Raw genomic sequence first — 17,333 nt, forward strand, 5'->3', positions numbered from 1 at the left:
TTTTAACAAGGAATGAATCTATAACAGTTTTTCTTGTGAAAAAATGAAATTTTATAAGTTATCAGCAGAGTCATAGTTACTGTTTTCAGCGCCCAGGGAAAACTGAAGATTTTGTGCCCCTCCCGACTACTGGCCAAAAATGGAAAACATTCAACTCTAAAAATTCGTAACATCATTTTGGCCTTCCTTGGATGATGTGCCCACGGACATATGCCCCCTTTCTAGCCCTGGTTATCATATACACAGTTTCTTGTGAACTTGTTGACTGTGAGAACCTGGATACATATTTTCTTGCAAAACTGTGAGAAACTAGATAAAAATTTTCTTGTGAAAAGATGAAACTGTGAGAACCTGGATAAAAATATTCTTGTGAAAAGGTGAAACTGTGAGAACCTGGATAAAAATTTTCTTGTGAAAAAGTGAAATTTTTATATAAATATAAATAACATAATTTAAGAAGACAAAGATTGTACAAGCAATGTCATCTAGGGGTAAGTACCTTCATTTTGCAATATATGTTTACATTGATAAATTAAAAAATATGAAATTCTAGCATATTGAAACATAAGTTAAGAAATATTTGTTTAAATTTATTAATTAAAAAAGGTGAAATTCTTACATATTGAAACAAAAGTTAAGAAATATATGTTTAAATTGATTAATTAAAAAGAGTTGAAATTCTTGCATATTGAAAAATAAGTTAAGAAATGTATGTTTAAATTGATTAATTAAAAAAAAGTTGAAATTCTAACACAGGGAAAAATAGAAAATATATGTTCAAATTGATTAATTAATAAAAAAAAATGAGTGCTATATACTGAAAAATAAGTTTCTTAAAAAGAACTTAGCATATATTACAAATACCTTAATAAATGTTCTAATTTTTCATTTCTCATCCATATATATCACGTTTAACTATCATACACTTACCTGCATAACATAATTAATTTAAATATAAATTCATTATTAATTTAAATGTCAAATAATATAATGCCGAAATTACATGCAAGTCAAATTTTTAGGTTGGAAGCTTTCTTTTAAATCGATTGTTTACAGTTTGAGCGTAAGTACTTCTTCGCCCTATAGCGTTTCATGCAAAACATTTCACTCGTTAAAGTACACGTTAATTAAAATTTCTTGTTCTATTACTTTAGACTGAATTACAATTAGTAAGTTATCATATCATGCTTAGTAATATAACATTAACTATGTTGTACAACATTGAAGAAATAGGGAATGTCAGGCGTCATCATGTCAACATGAACAAGGGTAAGTTCAATTTTTCCTTTTGGCAGTTCAGAATTGTTTTCCCTGTCCACTTCCCTCGGATAGGGAAAACAATATTTGGCCGCCATCTTGGATTTCGAAATGCGCTTTTTGGCGCATTTCTGAAATCCAAGATGGCGGCCAAAAACTCGCCAAATTCAGCCAAGAGCCGGGTATCCGAAATGAGCCCAAAAAAGAAATGCATTCATGAAAGGACTTCGGACTTATTTATTATTCATGAAAGGATATATTTCAGTAATTACAAGTGCATAAAAATTCAGCGTATATATATAAAAAAAAAAAAAAAATGAACACAGATTTGGAACAAAGTACCTGTGTTTCTATGGCATAAAATTTCCTTTTTTAATAGCACAATATCTTTGAGTTAAAGATTATATATTAAAGCAAATTTATAAAACTAAATTCAAAAATAAGAAATTAAATTATTTTTAGGGAAAACACTAAGCAAATAAAAAATTTTGAATTTCATAAATAAATGAAAGTTACATGCTTTATTTTTTGGCATAAGGTAGATAACATTTCCATAACAGATTTCTGAACAATTAGTCATGTTAATATTGCCTTTCTTTTTCCATTAAAAGCTATTTCCTGCTTAATTACAATATGCTTTAAGATAAAAATTAAAACGTTGGAGTATAAATAATATAACTATAAAAAGGTGAGACACATACAAAAAGGAGTGACACAAACAGTAAGAAACAGACTAGTGCAAAATTTAACAGTACCAAATCCTGAAAATGAATCATTAGGCACGTACACAAAAGAACAACACATGGAAAATCACATTTCCTACACAGACGTTATTTATAAAATTTTATATAGGTGAAGAAAGTACAAGTATTAAACACTGAAAATATAAAATATTCACTTACTTTCTTCAAATAATTAGTAACTTCGATGGATTCAGTCACAAACGCCAATCCACGAACAAACAGTATTCTTTGCGACTTTACCATTCTTTTCGACCGCCATTGCTGAGTGCTGACTTCACAAATATCCCGCCACAACCGGAAGTAGAAAGTGTCTGCTTTGCCATTGGTCAGTGAACAAGAATTGCAACGCTTTTTTTTTTCTTTATAATTAAACATATTAAGAAAGCCTCTAAATTAGCATATGAAATAAACTTACTTTTGCATTATATAAATTTATATTCACAGCATCTCTGTATTAAGGTAATAATTAAATTTTTCTACGAAAAATAGAAATGTCTGTGTATGCGCATGCTCAGTGTATAATCGTAAATCCGGTTAATTTTTAAAAGTTAGCGTAAAATTAACTATGCAAATTTTGAGTTCATTTAACTGGACCCTTGTACTTATTCTGTAGATCTCCATATTAAGAATGTCTTTAACTGTTTCAGGAAAAATATAAAATATAATATAATTATTTATTTACATTATTTATTAATTTTTTCCTCATATAAAAATTACTAAAATCGCTATATCATTTTTTCCGTACATTAAACAAAATAAAAAAAAATTAGCCTCATATGATTTTTATAACAAAGATTAAAGGAACTGAAATATATGTAAAATATCAGGATTCAGCTTGCAATTTCGTAGAGTTATTATTATTATTAAATAAAAATATTAGTATATCTTTGATTATAATTAATAATCCTTTGGTCTACATTAAACTATTGTTCAAGAAGTTAAACGTTTTCGAGCATCTTCTGCTGTATTTATTATTCTATTCCTCGACATGAAAGATTTGCTAGTCTTATTCCAATTTAATTGCCCACATTTGCTAAATAAAATAAGGCGAGTATTATACCAAACTCAGTAAGTACACAAATTTAATATACAGCTTATTCCAGTTAAATGGTTAATAGGATTTTCATAAAAGAAATTAAATTGTGTAAATTAATGTAAGTGTTGATATGAAGAAAAATAACAAATTTGATATAAGAAAATAAATAAGTTATTTTGAAGATGTTTGAATTAAGAAAATATAATTTTTTGTAAAAATGCACGTAAAGATTTAGCTCACATGTTAAAATTTATAGAAAAATTTTAGCCTCATATATGAATGCCCCTTTTTTCATGTTCGTGGACAAGGAAAACAAAGTGAAATGCCAGAAATACACTAAATATTTTGAATTAATAAACTTCATTTTCAATCTTTTTAGACTTCGTATAATATCCGTAAAAGTGGCGAATGAAATATACCATAAAGGCAGTAGTTTCTTTCAGAACATTCGGATTCGTATAATATGCGTAAAAGCGAAGAATAAAATATACCATCATGGCGGTAGTTTTATCAGTACATTCGGATTCGTATAATTTTCGTAAAAATAACGTGTGGAAAATAACGATCAAGAGTCAACAGTAACTTCAGCCTTTTTCATTCGTATAAATTTCGTAAAAGTAACGTGCAAAAAATACCATACCCTTATTTCACCAAAATTATACGTATATTTTTGGAGACGTGCTGCCTGGGTAGGTCCAATTTGTGCCATAAATTTTAAATTGAATTTATGTCGGTCGATTCAAGTAGTATCTTTAACTCGCGAGTAACGATTGCCAGGTGAAGTTCACTATACCTTTAGATACACCATCCAAAATTCGTCTGATAAATTAACATGAATGAGGTTTAACAAAATCGAATCTCTTTCTCCTATTTATTTCTGAAATGAAAGGTTTCTTTCTAGCTGCCCTTACGTAATAACTTCCTCCATGTCAGCCATTCCGTAGAGTCTGTACACTAAAAGTTTGATGTGAAGTATTAGCAACATCTTTGGCCAACTGCATATAATGAAGAAATTAATTTCTTAACTTCTTTGATAATGTAACGTTTTCCTTTGGAGAAAACATTTGGAAGTCGTCCACTGGGGTGCGAAAAAAATTTTTATTTTCTGTCGATAATGTCTCTTTGAATTTTTTGACAACACTTCTAACAGTTCTAACACTTCTGACGTCCAGTTGTATCCCTGGTGAATCTTTCCATGATGGTAACTTGGCGATTTTTTGGCGAAAATTTGGCGATTAACCCTGCTACGGCAACCTCCTAGTTTTTCTTTGGACGGCATTTTGTTTTCACGAAGTAAAGGCATTTTTTTTAACTCAACATTTTTTCCAACAATCTACTAGCCGAATTACGCTTATACTAGAACTTTTATGGAACAAAAATGCTTAATCATGATAAAGATTACTAGCTAGGAGTTTAGCAATAATCTGAGAAGTGCACAATTCGAATCACAGATTATTTTGTCTCGGAGAAATGAAAGATCATGAGACATGTAATGTGACATTTTCCGGAAAATTCCGGTCGTGATTTTTTAACTAATAATACTTAGAAACAATTTTGCTGCTAAAGTGCAGGATCGCCCACATATTTGTTTGGCGCTTTTTAGAAGAGTAAGAATTGGATTTTTGTCAATTTTCTTTGACGTTTTAAGTGAAAATAGGTCGATAGATAAAGTCAAGTGTGTGCGCAATGCCATTTTTGTGCGATTCTGGGATGTTTTTTTAAGTGAAAATAGGTCGACGTGTACATGGATACTGTGTATGTGCAATTCTTAAAAACGCGGCAAGCAGTTTGCGATTCTTCACTATCTCCCAATTTCGCACCTAATCTTCGTCATGATTAAGCATTTTTGTTCCATAAAAGTTTAAAAAGTCAAAGAAACTTGACAAAAATTCAATTCTTCTTACTCTTGTAAAAAGCGCCAAACAAATAAGTGGGCGATCCTGCACTTTAGCAGCAAAATTGTTTCTAAGTATTATCAGCTAAAAAATCACGACCGGAATTTTCCGGAAAAAGTCACGTTACATGTCTCATGATCTTTCATTTCTCTGAGACAAAATAATCTGTGATTCGAACTGTGTAATCCTCAGATTATTGCTAAACTCCAACTAGTAAGCTTTATCGCCTTACCAAAATATAGCCAAACTACCTGTTACCATATTCTTAAGATTAGCCAAAAAATTGCCGCAACAGAATTGGGAATGGTATAAAAATTGCCCCAACTGGGATGGGAAAAAAATGATAGAACCCACGTGGGGAAAAATTGCCACAACTGGGGTGGGAAAAAAATTGCCCCAACTAGGGTGGGGAAAAATTGCCCCAACTAGGGTGGGGAAAAATTGCCCCAACTAGGGTGGGGAAAAATTGCCCCAACTAAGGTGGGAAAAAATTGCCTTAACTGGGTTGGGAAAAGTAGCCCTAACTGGGATGGGAAAAAATTGCCCCAAATGGGGTGGGAAAAAAATTGCCCCAACTAGGGTGGGAAAAAACCCAACTGGGGTGGGAAAAAAATTGACCCAACTAAGGTGGGAAAAAATCGACCCAACTACGGTGGGAAAAAATTGCCCCAACTAAGGTGGGAAAAAATTGCCCCAAATGGAGTGGGAAAAAATTGCCCTAACTGGGGAGGGAACTGGGGTGGCCCTAACTGGGGTGGTGGCTATTCGACTACGACTCTGGTATTCCATGTCAAACCTTCTGCTTAGTGGACTGCCCGGTAGTACTGGTAGGGGCGCAACCGACCGGTAGAGCGGCCAAGATTATAGGACCACACCTCATGGTGGTCTCGGTTCGCGGGGAGTGGTGACCCCCGTTTACCCGTTCAGACGTGAGGAATGAGAGCAACTTTTTGATCCGTCGCCCGTAAGTGTGGGACGAGGGGGCGGTGTATCGTTACATTTCTAAGCTCTTCGTGGGCACTTTAGTCTGTTAAACCTTTTCCCGTTTGATACGGAGACATTGAGGGTGACAGACCCGGTAGTACGGTTGGAAGGCGACTGTGGAACCGGTAAATTTAAATACCTTTAGGGTCACCATCCAAAATTCGTCTGATAAATTAACATGAATGAGGTTTAACAAAATCTAATCACTTTCTCCTATTTATTTCTGTAATGAAAGGTTTCTTTCTAGCTGCCCTTACGTAATAACTTCCTCCATGTCAGCCATTCCGTAGAGTCTGTACACTAAAAGTTTGATGTGAAGTATTAGCAACATCTTTGGCCAACTGCATATAATGAAAGAATTTCTTTCTTAACCTCTTTGATAATGCAAAGTTTTCCCTTGTAGAAAACATTTGGAAGTCGTCCACTTTTAATTTTATTTTCTGTCGATAATGTCTCTTTGAACTTTTTGACAACACTTCTAACAGTTCTAACACTTCTCACGTCCAGTTTTATTCTCGGTGAATCTTTACATTATGGTAACTTGGCGGTTTTTTGGCGAAAATTTGGCGACCAACCCTGCTACAGCAACCTTCTAGTTTATTGACGCCATTTTGTTTTCACGAAGTAAAGGCATTTTTTTAACTCAACATTTTTTTCCAACAATCTACTAACCGAATTACGCTTATACAAGAAGTTTTATGGAACAAAAATGCTTAATCATGACGAAGATTAGGTGCGAAATTGGGAGATAGTGAAGAATAGCAAACTACTTGCCGCGTATTAAAGAATTGCACATACACAGTATCCATGTACACGTCGACCTATTTTCACTTAAAAAAACATCCCAGAATCGCACAAAAATGGCATTGCGCACACACTTGACTTTACCTATCGACCTATTTTCACTTAAAAAGTCAAAGAAAATTGACAAAAATCCAATTCTTCTTACTCTTGTAAAAAGCGCCAAACAAATAAGTTGGCGATCCTGCACTTTAGCAGAAAAATTGTTTCTAAGTATTATTAGCTAAAAAATCACGACCGGAATTTTCCGGAAAAAGTCACGTTACATGTCTCATGATCTTTCATTTCTCTGAGACAAAATAATCTGTGATTCGAACTGTGTAATCCTCAGATTATTGCTAAACTCCAACTAGTAAGCTTTATCGCCTTACCAAAATATAGCCAAACTACCTGTTACCATATTCTTAAGATTAGCCAAAAAATTGCCCCAAGAGAATTGGGAATGGTATAAAAATTGCCCCAACTGTGGTGGGAAAAAATTGACCCAAATGGGGTGGGAAAAAATTGATCCAACTCACGTGGAAAAGAATTGCCACAACTGGGGTGGGAAAAAATTGCCACAACTGGGGTGGGAAAAAAATTGCCACATCTAGGGTGGGAAAAAAATAGCCCCAACTGGGGTGGGGAAAATTGCCCCAACTAAGGTGGGAAAAAAAATTGCCCTAACTGGGGTGGGAAAAAATTGCCCCAACTAAGGTGGGAAAAAATTGCCCGAACTGGGGTGGCAAAAAATTGCCCCAAATACTTTTCCCCCTTCGCAATAAAGGAAATGCTTGATAATTTTAGCTGGTCATAACGAACACAAGAGATAATAAACATGCAAATATAATAAAACTTTCGTTTTAATATGCCTTTTACAAAATATACAACAAAATCGTAAATTTGGATGTCAAAAATGTATTGCCAAAGATCATACAACAAAATGAGGAAACAAAATTTAATATTTTGTGTTTATACCTTTTGCACTCATAACGGCTTGTAATCTATTTCTCATAGAGAAAACCGAAATTCTGGTTGTTCTGAAGGTTCTATTGGGAAAAACCAAAGTCCTGATGGAAATTCTGTGACACTCGTCCAGGAGTTCCAGTCCTCATTATACAAGTTCATTATTACGAAATTTTATGTTTACTGACTTCTAGGTCCAATTTGTGCCATAAATTTTAGATTGAATTTATGTCGGACGATTCAGGTGGTATCATTAACTCGCGAGTAACGATTGCCAGGTGAAGTTCACTATACCTTTAGAGTCACCATCCAAAATTCGTCTGAAAAATTAACATGAATGAGGTTTAACAAAATCGAATCACTTTCTCCTATTTATTTCTGAAATGAAAGGTTTCTTTCTAGCTGCCCTTACGTAATAACTTCCTCCATGTCAGCCATTCCGTAGAGTCTGTACACTAAAAGTTTGATGTGAAGTATTAGCAACATCTTTGCCCAACTGCATATAATGAAGAAATTTATTTCTTAACCTCTTTGATAATGCAAAGTTTTCCCTTGTAGAAAACATTTGGAAGTCGTCCACTTTTAATTTTATTTTCTGTCGATAATGTCTCTTTGAACTTTTTCACAACACTTCTAACAGTTCTAACACTTCTCACGTCCAGTTGTATTCTTGGTGAATCTTTACATTATGGTAACTTGGCGATTTTTTGGCGAAAATTTGGCGACCAACCCTGCTACAGCAACCTTTTAGTTTTTTGACGCCATTTTGTTTTCACGAGGTAAAGGCATTTTTTTTAACTCAACATTTTTTTCCGACAATCTACTAGCCGAATTACGCTTATACTAGAACTTTTATGGAACAAAAATGCTTAATCATGACGAAGATTAGGTGCGAAATTGGGAGATAGTGAAGAATAGCAAACTCCTTGCCGCGTATTTAAGAAGTGCACATACACAGTATCCATGTACACGTCGACCTATTTTCACTTAAAGAAACATCCCAGAATAGCACAAAAATGGCATTGCGCACACACTTGACTTTATCTATCGACCTATTTTCACTTAAAAAGTCAAAGAAAATTGACAAAAATCCAATTCTTCTTACTCTTGTAAAAAGCGCCAAACAAATAAGTGGGCGATCCTGCACTTTAGCAGCAAAATTGTTTCTAAGTATTATTAGCTAAAAAATCACGACCGGAATTTTCCGGAAAAAGTCACGTTACATGTCTCATGATCTTTCATTTCTCTGAGACAAAATAATCTGTGATTCGAATTGTGCACTTCTCAGATTATTGCTAAACTCCTAGCTAGTAAGCTTTATCGCCTCTTGTAAAAAGCGCCAAACAAATAAGTGGGCGATACTGCACTTTAGCAGCAAAATTGTTTCTAAGTATTATTAGCTAAAAAATCACGACCGGAATTTTCCGGAAAATGTCACATTACATGTCTTATGATCTTTCATTTCTCTGAGACAAAATAATCTGTGATTCGAACTGTGTAATTCTCAGATTATTGCTAAACTCCTAGCTAGTAAGCTTTATAGCCTTACCAAAATATAGCCAAGCTACCTGTTACCATATTCTTAAGATTAGCCAAAAAATTGCCCCAACTGGATTGGGAATGGGAAAAAAATTGCCCCAACTGGGGGTGGGAAAAAAATTGCCCCAACTCACGTGGGAAAAATATTGCACCAACTAGGGTGGGAAAAAATTGCCCCAACTAAGGTGGGAAAAAATTTGCCCTAACTGGGGTGGGAAAAAAATTGCCCAAATACTTTTCCTCCTTCGCAATAAAGGAATGCTTGATAATTTTAGCTGGTCGTAACGAACACAAGAGATACATGCAAATCTAATAAAACTTTCGTTTTAATATGCCTTTCACAAAATATACAACAAAATCGTAAATTTGGATGTCAAAAATGTATTGCCAAAGATCATACAACAAAATGAGGAAACGAAATTTAATATTTTGTGTTTATACCTTTTGCACTCATAACGGCTTGTAATCTATTTCTCATAGAGAAAACCGAAGTTCTGGTTGTTGTGAAGGTTCTATTGGGAAAAACCAAAGTCCAGATGGAAATTCTGTGACACTGGTGCAGGAGTACCACTCCTCATTATACAAGTTCATTATTACGAAATTTTATGTTTACTGACTTCTAGGTCCAATTGGTGCCATAAATTTTAAATTGAATTTATGTCGGACGATTCAGGTAAGTATCTTTAACTCGCGAGTAACGACTGCCAGGTGAAGTTCACTATACCTTTAGGGTCACCATCCAAAATTCGTCTGATAAATTAACATGAATGAGGTTTAACAAAATCGAATCTCTTTCTCCTATTTATTTCTGAAATGAAAGGTTTCTTTCTAGCTGCCCTTACGTAATAACTTCCTCCATGTCAGCCATTCCGTAGAGTCTGTACACTAAAAGTTTGATGTGAAGTATTAGCAACATCTTTGGCCAACTGCATATAATGAAGAAATTAATTTCTGAACCCATCAACGAGCCCGCCTCTCGGAACGACATGCTTCGAAAACGGTCGCGTTGTCAGACAACAAACCCATCCAAAAAAAATCGCTTTCGTTTTCTGAAATCTCTCTAAGATGGCCCAGCCTAAGGCTGTATGTTTGCTTCCCCTTAGTGTGATGGATAAGCCATAAAATTGCCTCCCCGCTATTGAATGCCAAGAAGAAGTTGTTCCGTTTAGTTTCGTCTCCCTCCTCTTTCTTTGTACCAGTAGCCTGTAGACTTGTTTCTTTTAACATGTGACTGCCGAATTTTCCGAAATCTTTTTAGAATTTTAGCTTCCAAGCTTGTGAACATTCAATTATTCGATATGTTTTATTGGGCAGTATTTTAAGAAAGATCATTATTTATTTTGTTACACAATTTTTTTTACTATTTACTTATCTATTTTATTTAGTTTTAGTAAACCAATTTATTTTGGGAAATTAAATTTTAACCCCCCGAGCGTTACGGGTTTTTTCAGGAAACGACGTAAAATAATCGTGTTTTCTTACCAGGTCTGTCGCAAAAGCGGCAAGCATTTTTACTCAAACTGCTTCAAAAGCGGGCCCCCCTTACCGTGTGGATATAATTAAGCTAATTCTCCCCTCCGTTGAATTTAGCGAGTGAAATTAGTTTTCTCCCTATGGTATCTTCGTCACGAGACTGGTTGCTAAAATACTATTTTATCTCCTATTTGGCTACTTTATAATTTGCGCACTAACACATATTACTCTACATTACTCGTACCTTAAAATCAAGATATGTGCCGAATACAGAAAGTTAGTCAATATACATCAGTAAGAGAAACTACGTAAAAGGCTTTAAATTTCCAGTTTCTTTAAGGAATTGCTTCGATAATGGTGAAAAATTAATCTTGCATTTTTTTATCCTTATTTTCTGAGGAAATATTTTTTAATATACAAAGGGAATTTGTGAGAATTTTTTTCTCTCGTGTTCCAATTTTTCGAATACAAATTATTCGCAACTTATTTTAGTATTATGTTTGTAATTAATTTTTAAATATTATAAGTTTATTCCAATTTAAAGTGTTAGATTTAAACAATTCTTTAGATTGCACCATAAATTTATTAGTAGTTAATTATTTATGACACCGTTTTGACTTGTGAAAAATAAATATTGTAATCGCGAAACATTTCGATTTTCATATTTCAAAGGAAATTTCCATTTTGAATAGTTCCATCATGATGTTTACACGTACGTATGTCGCATAACTAGCATCCGCTATCTATTTTTCTCAGTTCTTTCATTTTGTTAACTATGACGAGAAATGGAGCTGCCGAAAATTCTAAATTTATTGCTTCTTCCAAAAACTCTGATTTCAAGTTGTGTATTTGTCGTCTGTTAGTAATTTAAGGCTTTAAATTCAGAAACATCCTTTCATCAGTAATTACAGTACATATAAACACAATATCATTATTTAAATTCAGACTTTAAAAACTTCATTTATGTTAAACTATGGAAAGCGCAATATATATATATATATATATAAATTTAAGCAGTTTATTTCGTGAAAATTTATCACATTTTTCGTAGGAATTATTAAAACTGTTTTGCATGTAAACTATATATATATATATATGTAAACACACAATACAAAACACTGTGTATACATATGGTGATGTATGCTTGTGAGCATGTGTGCGCATGTATGTTATATTTCCCTATTATATATCATATCAGTATTTTATTGAAAGTAGTTGTAGACAACATTTAATAAAAAAAACTGAAAAGTATAGTAAATCTCAAAATGATAGTGCAATTATGAAACTGAATATTACATGAAATCGAAAATTTATGTGAAGCAACTATGGAATGAAAATAAATTCTAGTTAGGTTTCACAGCATACAAAATAACACTTTAATCTAACCACTTGAGTAAAACGAATGCCAAGAAAATATCCTGAAAATGTATATCGGGAAAAAAAAATCTGAATGAATGGAAAATGCCTCACGGAAAATATGCACCTGGTTAAAAATATCGCTAGAATAATAAACAATGTAAATATTTTTATCAGGTACATATACACATGCACCTTGAAAAATGTTTGTAATTTTTATACTTTGTAGAGATATATAGAGGATTCTTTAGTATTAAATATATTTTTCATTTATTTATTACAAAATATTCTTTCTTACTAAAAATATGCTTAATGATTACATCGTTTATATATCCTAATTAATTATGAATATTTTTTTAGTTTTTTGTTATTTGTGTTTCGTTTCTGAGAATTATTAAAATTCAAGCAATCTGAATTTTACACAAAAATAAATTCTTTCCTTAGTGACAAGTATAACTTTTGCATTAGAAATTATTCATGATAAATGCAATCTTGCTTTTTCGCCAACAGAATGTTTTGGCTTATTTGACTACATCAAAGCATACTAGAGCTGTCTGCCTAAGAGGAGGGTCTCTTCGTGGAGGACTTTTTAAAGGTTAGGTTATTTAATTACGGCAAAGCCTCGAGGGCTATCTGCCTAAGGGGAGGGATGGCGTCGTGGAGGACTTTCTAAGGGAAACTGGCTCGTATACACGTTACACATGATGAAAACCACGAAAACACCCATGCAGCCAGCCCGTTCGCGGGATTCGAACCTCGGACCGAACTACCAGTGTTCAGCGACTTTACCGCTCGGCCGCTGGTGGGCCCCAGGACTTTTTAAAGAAACTGCTCGTATATATGTTATATATGCGGAAAACTATGAAAACGCCCATGCAGCCAGCCCGTTCTCTTAGAATCGAACTTAAGTAGGAACACGGTATTCTGCGACTATTCAGCAACTTTACCGCTCGGCTGACAGTGACAGAATGTCTGCTACCTATACATTAATATACTACATAGGTAGATTTGTTTCCGAGAAAGAGATGCGAAACAGAAAAGATATGCGAATCATATCCATCTCACTGAGATGAATATGATCATTTTCAATGTGCCATTTGGTAGTGCTCTATTTAAATGATCAACTTGTAAGTTAAGTGGGTGGCCAAATACCAGACAAGACATTTTTTAAAGCATAAAGATAATTAAATGTATTTTAAAAATTGAGTTTGTAATCAAGCTTTGCTATCTAGGAATAAGACATAGCTTGCAGTTAAGTTATATTCTTTCTTAAAAAAAATATTTCTTTTGTTCACCTATTAAAAATAACAATCAGCAGCGTGTGTTTTTGAAAATATCCCTAAATGCAACATAAATACACGGCAGATTTCTTTAGGGAATTCTTTACGAAGACATTTTACCACTTAGGTGGAAAACGTTTTGCTAAATTAAACTCTAAATTTACAAAGGCGATTTTATGAGAAAACAGAAGGAGGACTCTACATTGGACTAATAATTAGCCAGTTGCTCATCAGTGAAACATGATGACAATCTTGTATAAAATGAAAATCAGAACGATATTATTGCAAATTCTTCAATAAAGCATTTAACGTATTGCAAATTAAAAATTTAAAAAAGCGTTCTTTATTTTGTGAGTTTATTTGTGAAACTATTTGAGAAATAACCTCATTTTATCTTGTAATATTGGAAAATATTTTCAGCTGTCATTATCTATCACAAATTAAATACTTTGAAAGTAGATTCATTTTAAGCTGTTTAAAATATTATTTGTGTTCGTGCTTAGGGTGAAGAAATGTTTGTGTACTGTGTTCATTCATAAGTATATGTATTTCGCCAGGATTTTGATTTTGCACTTCCCAGTTTTTATCAAATAACATAAAATTAGCATTTCAAGGGGAAAAAAACAACATTTTTTGTTTATCTTTAATTTAAACGACAAAGGGATTAGAATTTTTGTTACTTTGCAAAAAGTACTTAATGAAAAGATGGATTTCGAATTTGAAATGTTTTTGCTATTTGGTTAGTAAATTAATTAATATAATGTAGTATACTACTTAGTTAACTATGTTTTTATTGGGGGAACCATTTAAGGACATATTATAACGGTGGAAATTACTTTTTTTCTTTTTGAAGTTCGTCTATACATTATAAAATTAACCAATTGATCAAAATTTGCATTATACAATAAAATAAATACTGTAACACAACAACAACGATAAATAGCCTTCTTATATAACAGCTCCAATTAAAATTGCTAACTAACTAAAAACAACGAACGTGGAGACATTTCTATTATGTAGTAAAGTAAGCTTTAAAATATTTTGGAAGAACTGGTCAGAAATTATGTGAAAGAAAGTGAATCCAATTTTCATTTAAAAAAATTTTCTTATAATGTGTGAGCTTATTTTAAGCCATTTTACCTAGTAATAACAACTTGATATTGTTTTAGATTAAAAATAATGAATGCAATATCATCCATATTTCGAAATGGGCTTATTTAGTTATGCTGTTATAACTACTAATAACTGTTGATGAAACATTTCCACAGCAACATAATTTTGATCTGCTATGCAAGTTTATTTATGTGTTTATTTTTTAAACAAATATTGAATCGTCGAATGTAAAAAAAAAGCATTAATAAAATCTTTAAATGCCCGTCTTTGAATTTGAGTTCGAATACAGCATATTTAAAACAAGAGACTATTACAAGACTTTGCTAGGATCCTGCTAACCGCCCAAGACGCTTTGTTAGAAGGAAACAACTGATTGAAAGCATGTGTTCAAATTATCACATCTGTCATTTATCTGTCGAACAAAAGGTAGGACTTTTGTATGAGTACGTTTCAAAACTTGTTTTTCCGTTCCGTAAGTACGCCAATCCCCAGGGGTGTAATTAGTCTTTTACGACAAATCTGAACTACTGCAGTTCTTCCGAAACGTGAAGAGAATATACTTACGATGACCTTACTGAATGATCTGAAAACCATCTGCTATTCTGAACTATTTTGTACTTTCTTTAAAAATGCAGAAGGTTATAAGTACAGGTTTTTTGCGCATCACCCGCACTTGAAATACGAGGGCAAACAAGATAGTTTGCAGCATTTTATATTTTATCCTGTTCTTGATGTTGTAGTCAACTTTTAATACATTGTATAATATATGGTTTATTAAAAAGTACGTCTTACGTTACAATTGTTACTTTTTCCTGTTTCTTCTAAATTTAGGTAATGTATTATAACAACGAGCGATTCTGTTTAACTTTCATTTGTATAAATAACCACACGGCAAACTTGTAAAACGATTTATCTTCATTCACAAGCTTGCAGGCGTTGGAAAGATAATGCACACCTGCTCTCTGACAATGATTCTTCATTCTCAGGACCCATCCGTAAAGTGTTCTTTTCAAACAGACTTCACACCCTATTAAGACTTTTGTGTCAACTGACAGCCACCTGCAGAAAGGTAGGGGAAGGAAGACCAGATCGCGTCGTCTAAACACGTCTTAACCAATCTTCGCGACATTCGGGTTTCGTGTATACACGTCTTAAGCATTTTTCGTGCGATTTGAAATTCGTGTAAAGACGTCTTAAGTATTTTTAAAGAAACTCCAAAAACATTTAAATACGTCTTATGCAGTTAAAGGGTTAATATGCCTTTCACAAAATATACAACAAAATCGTAAATTTGGATGTCAAAAATATATTGCCGAAAATCATACAACAAAATGAGGAAACAAAATTTAATATTTTGTGTTTATACCTTTTGCACTCATAACGGCTTTTCTCATAGAGAAAACCGAAGTTCTGGTTGTTGAGAAGGTTCTATTTGGAAAAACCAAAGTCCTGATGGAAATTCTGTGACACTCGTGCAGGAGTACCACTCCTCATTATACAAGTTCATTATTACGAAATTTATGATTACTGACTTCTAGGTCCAATTTGTGCCATAAATTTTAAATTGAATTTATGTCGGACGATTCAGGTGGTAACTTTAACTCGCGAGTAACGATTGCCAGGTGAACTTCACTATAACTTTAGGGTCACTATCCAAAATTCGTCTGATAAATTAACATGAATGAGGTTTAACAAAATCTAATCACTTTCTCCTATTTATTTCTGAAATGAAAGGTTTCTTTCTAGCTGCCCTTACGTAATAACTTCCTCCATGTCAGCCATTCCGTAGAGTCTGTACACTAAAAGTTTGATGTGAAGTATTAGCAACATCTTTGGCCAACTGCATATAATGAAGAAATTAATTTCTTAACCTCTTTGATAATGCAACGCTTTCCCTTGTAGAAAACATTTGGAAGTCGTCCACTTTTAATTTTATTTTCTGTCGATAATGTCACTTTGAACTTTTTGACAACACTTCTAACAGTTCTAACACTTCTCACGTCCAGTTGAATTCCTGGTGAATCTTTACATTATGGTAACTTGGCGATTTTTTGGCGAAAATTTGGTGACCAACCCTACTACAGCAACCTTCCAGTTTTTTTGATGCAATTTTTTTCACGAAGTAAAGGCATTTTTTTTAACTCAACATTTTTTTTCCACCAATCTACTAGCCGAATTACGCTTATACTAGAAATTTTATGGTACAAAAATGCTTAATCATGACGAAGATTAGGTGCGAAATTGGGAGATAGTGAAGAATCGCAAACTGCTTGTCGCGTATTTAAGAATTGCACATACACAGTATCCATGTACACGTCGACCTATTTTCACTTAAAAACATCCCAGAATAGCACAAAAATGGCATTGCGCACACACTTGACTTTATCTATCGACCTATTTTCACTTAAAAAGTCAAAGAAAATTGACAAAAATCCAACTCTTCTTACTCTTGTAAAAAGTGCCAAACAAATAAGTGGGCGATCCTGCACTTTAGCAGCAAAATTGTTTCTAAGTATTATTAGCTAAAAAATCACGACCGGAATTTTCCGGAAAAAGTCACGTTACATGTCTCATGATCTTTCATTTCTCTGAGACAAAATAATCTGTGATTCGAATTGTGCACTTCTCAGATTATTGCTAAACTCCTAGCTAGTAAGCTTTATCGCCTCTTGTAAAAAGCGCCAAACAAATAAGTGGGCGATACTGCACTTTAGCAGCAAAATTGTTTCTAAGTATTATTAGCTAAAAAATCACGACCGGAATTTTCCGGAAAATGTCACATTACATGTCTTATGATCTTTCATTTCTCTGAGACAAAATAATCTGTGATTCGAACTGTGTAATCCTCAGATTATTGCTAAACTCCTAGCTAGTAAGCTTTATCGCCTTACCAAAATATAACCCAACTACC

This window comes from Stegodyphus dumicola, chromosome 6 (assembly GCF_044657685.1).
Source record: "Stegodyphus dumicola isolate Sdum_Otavi_A_Nest chromosome 6, ASM4465768v1".
NCBI lineage: Eukaryota > Metazoa > Arthropoda > Arachnida > Araneae > Eresidae > Stegodyphus > Stegodyphus dumicola.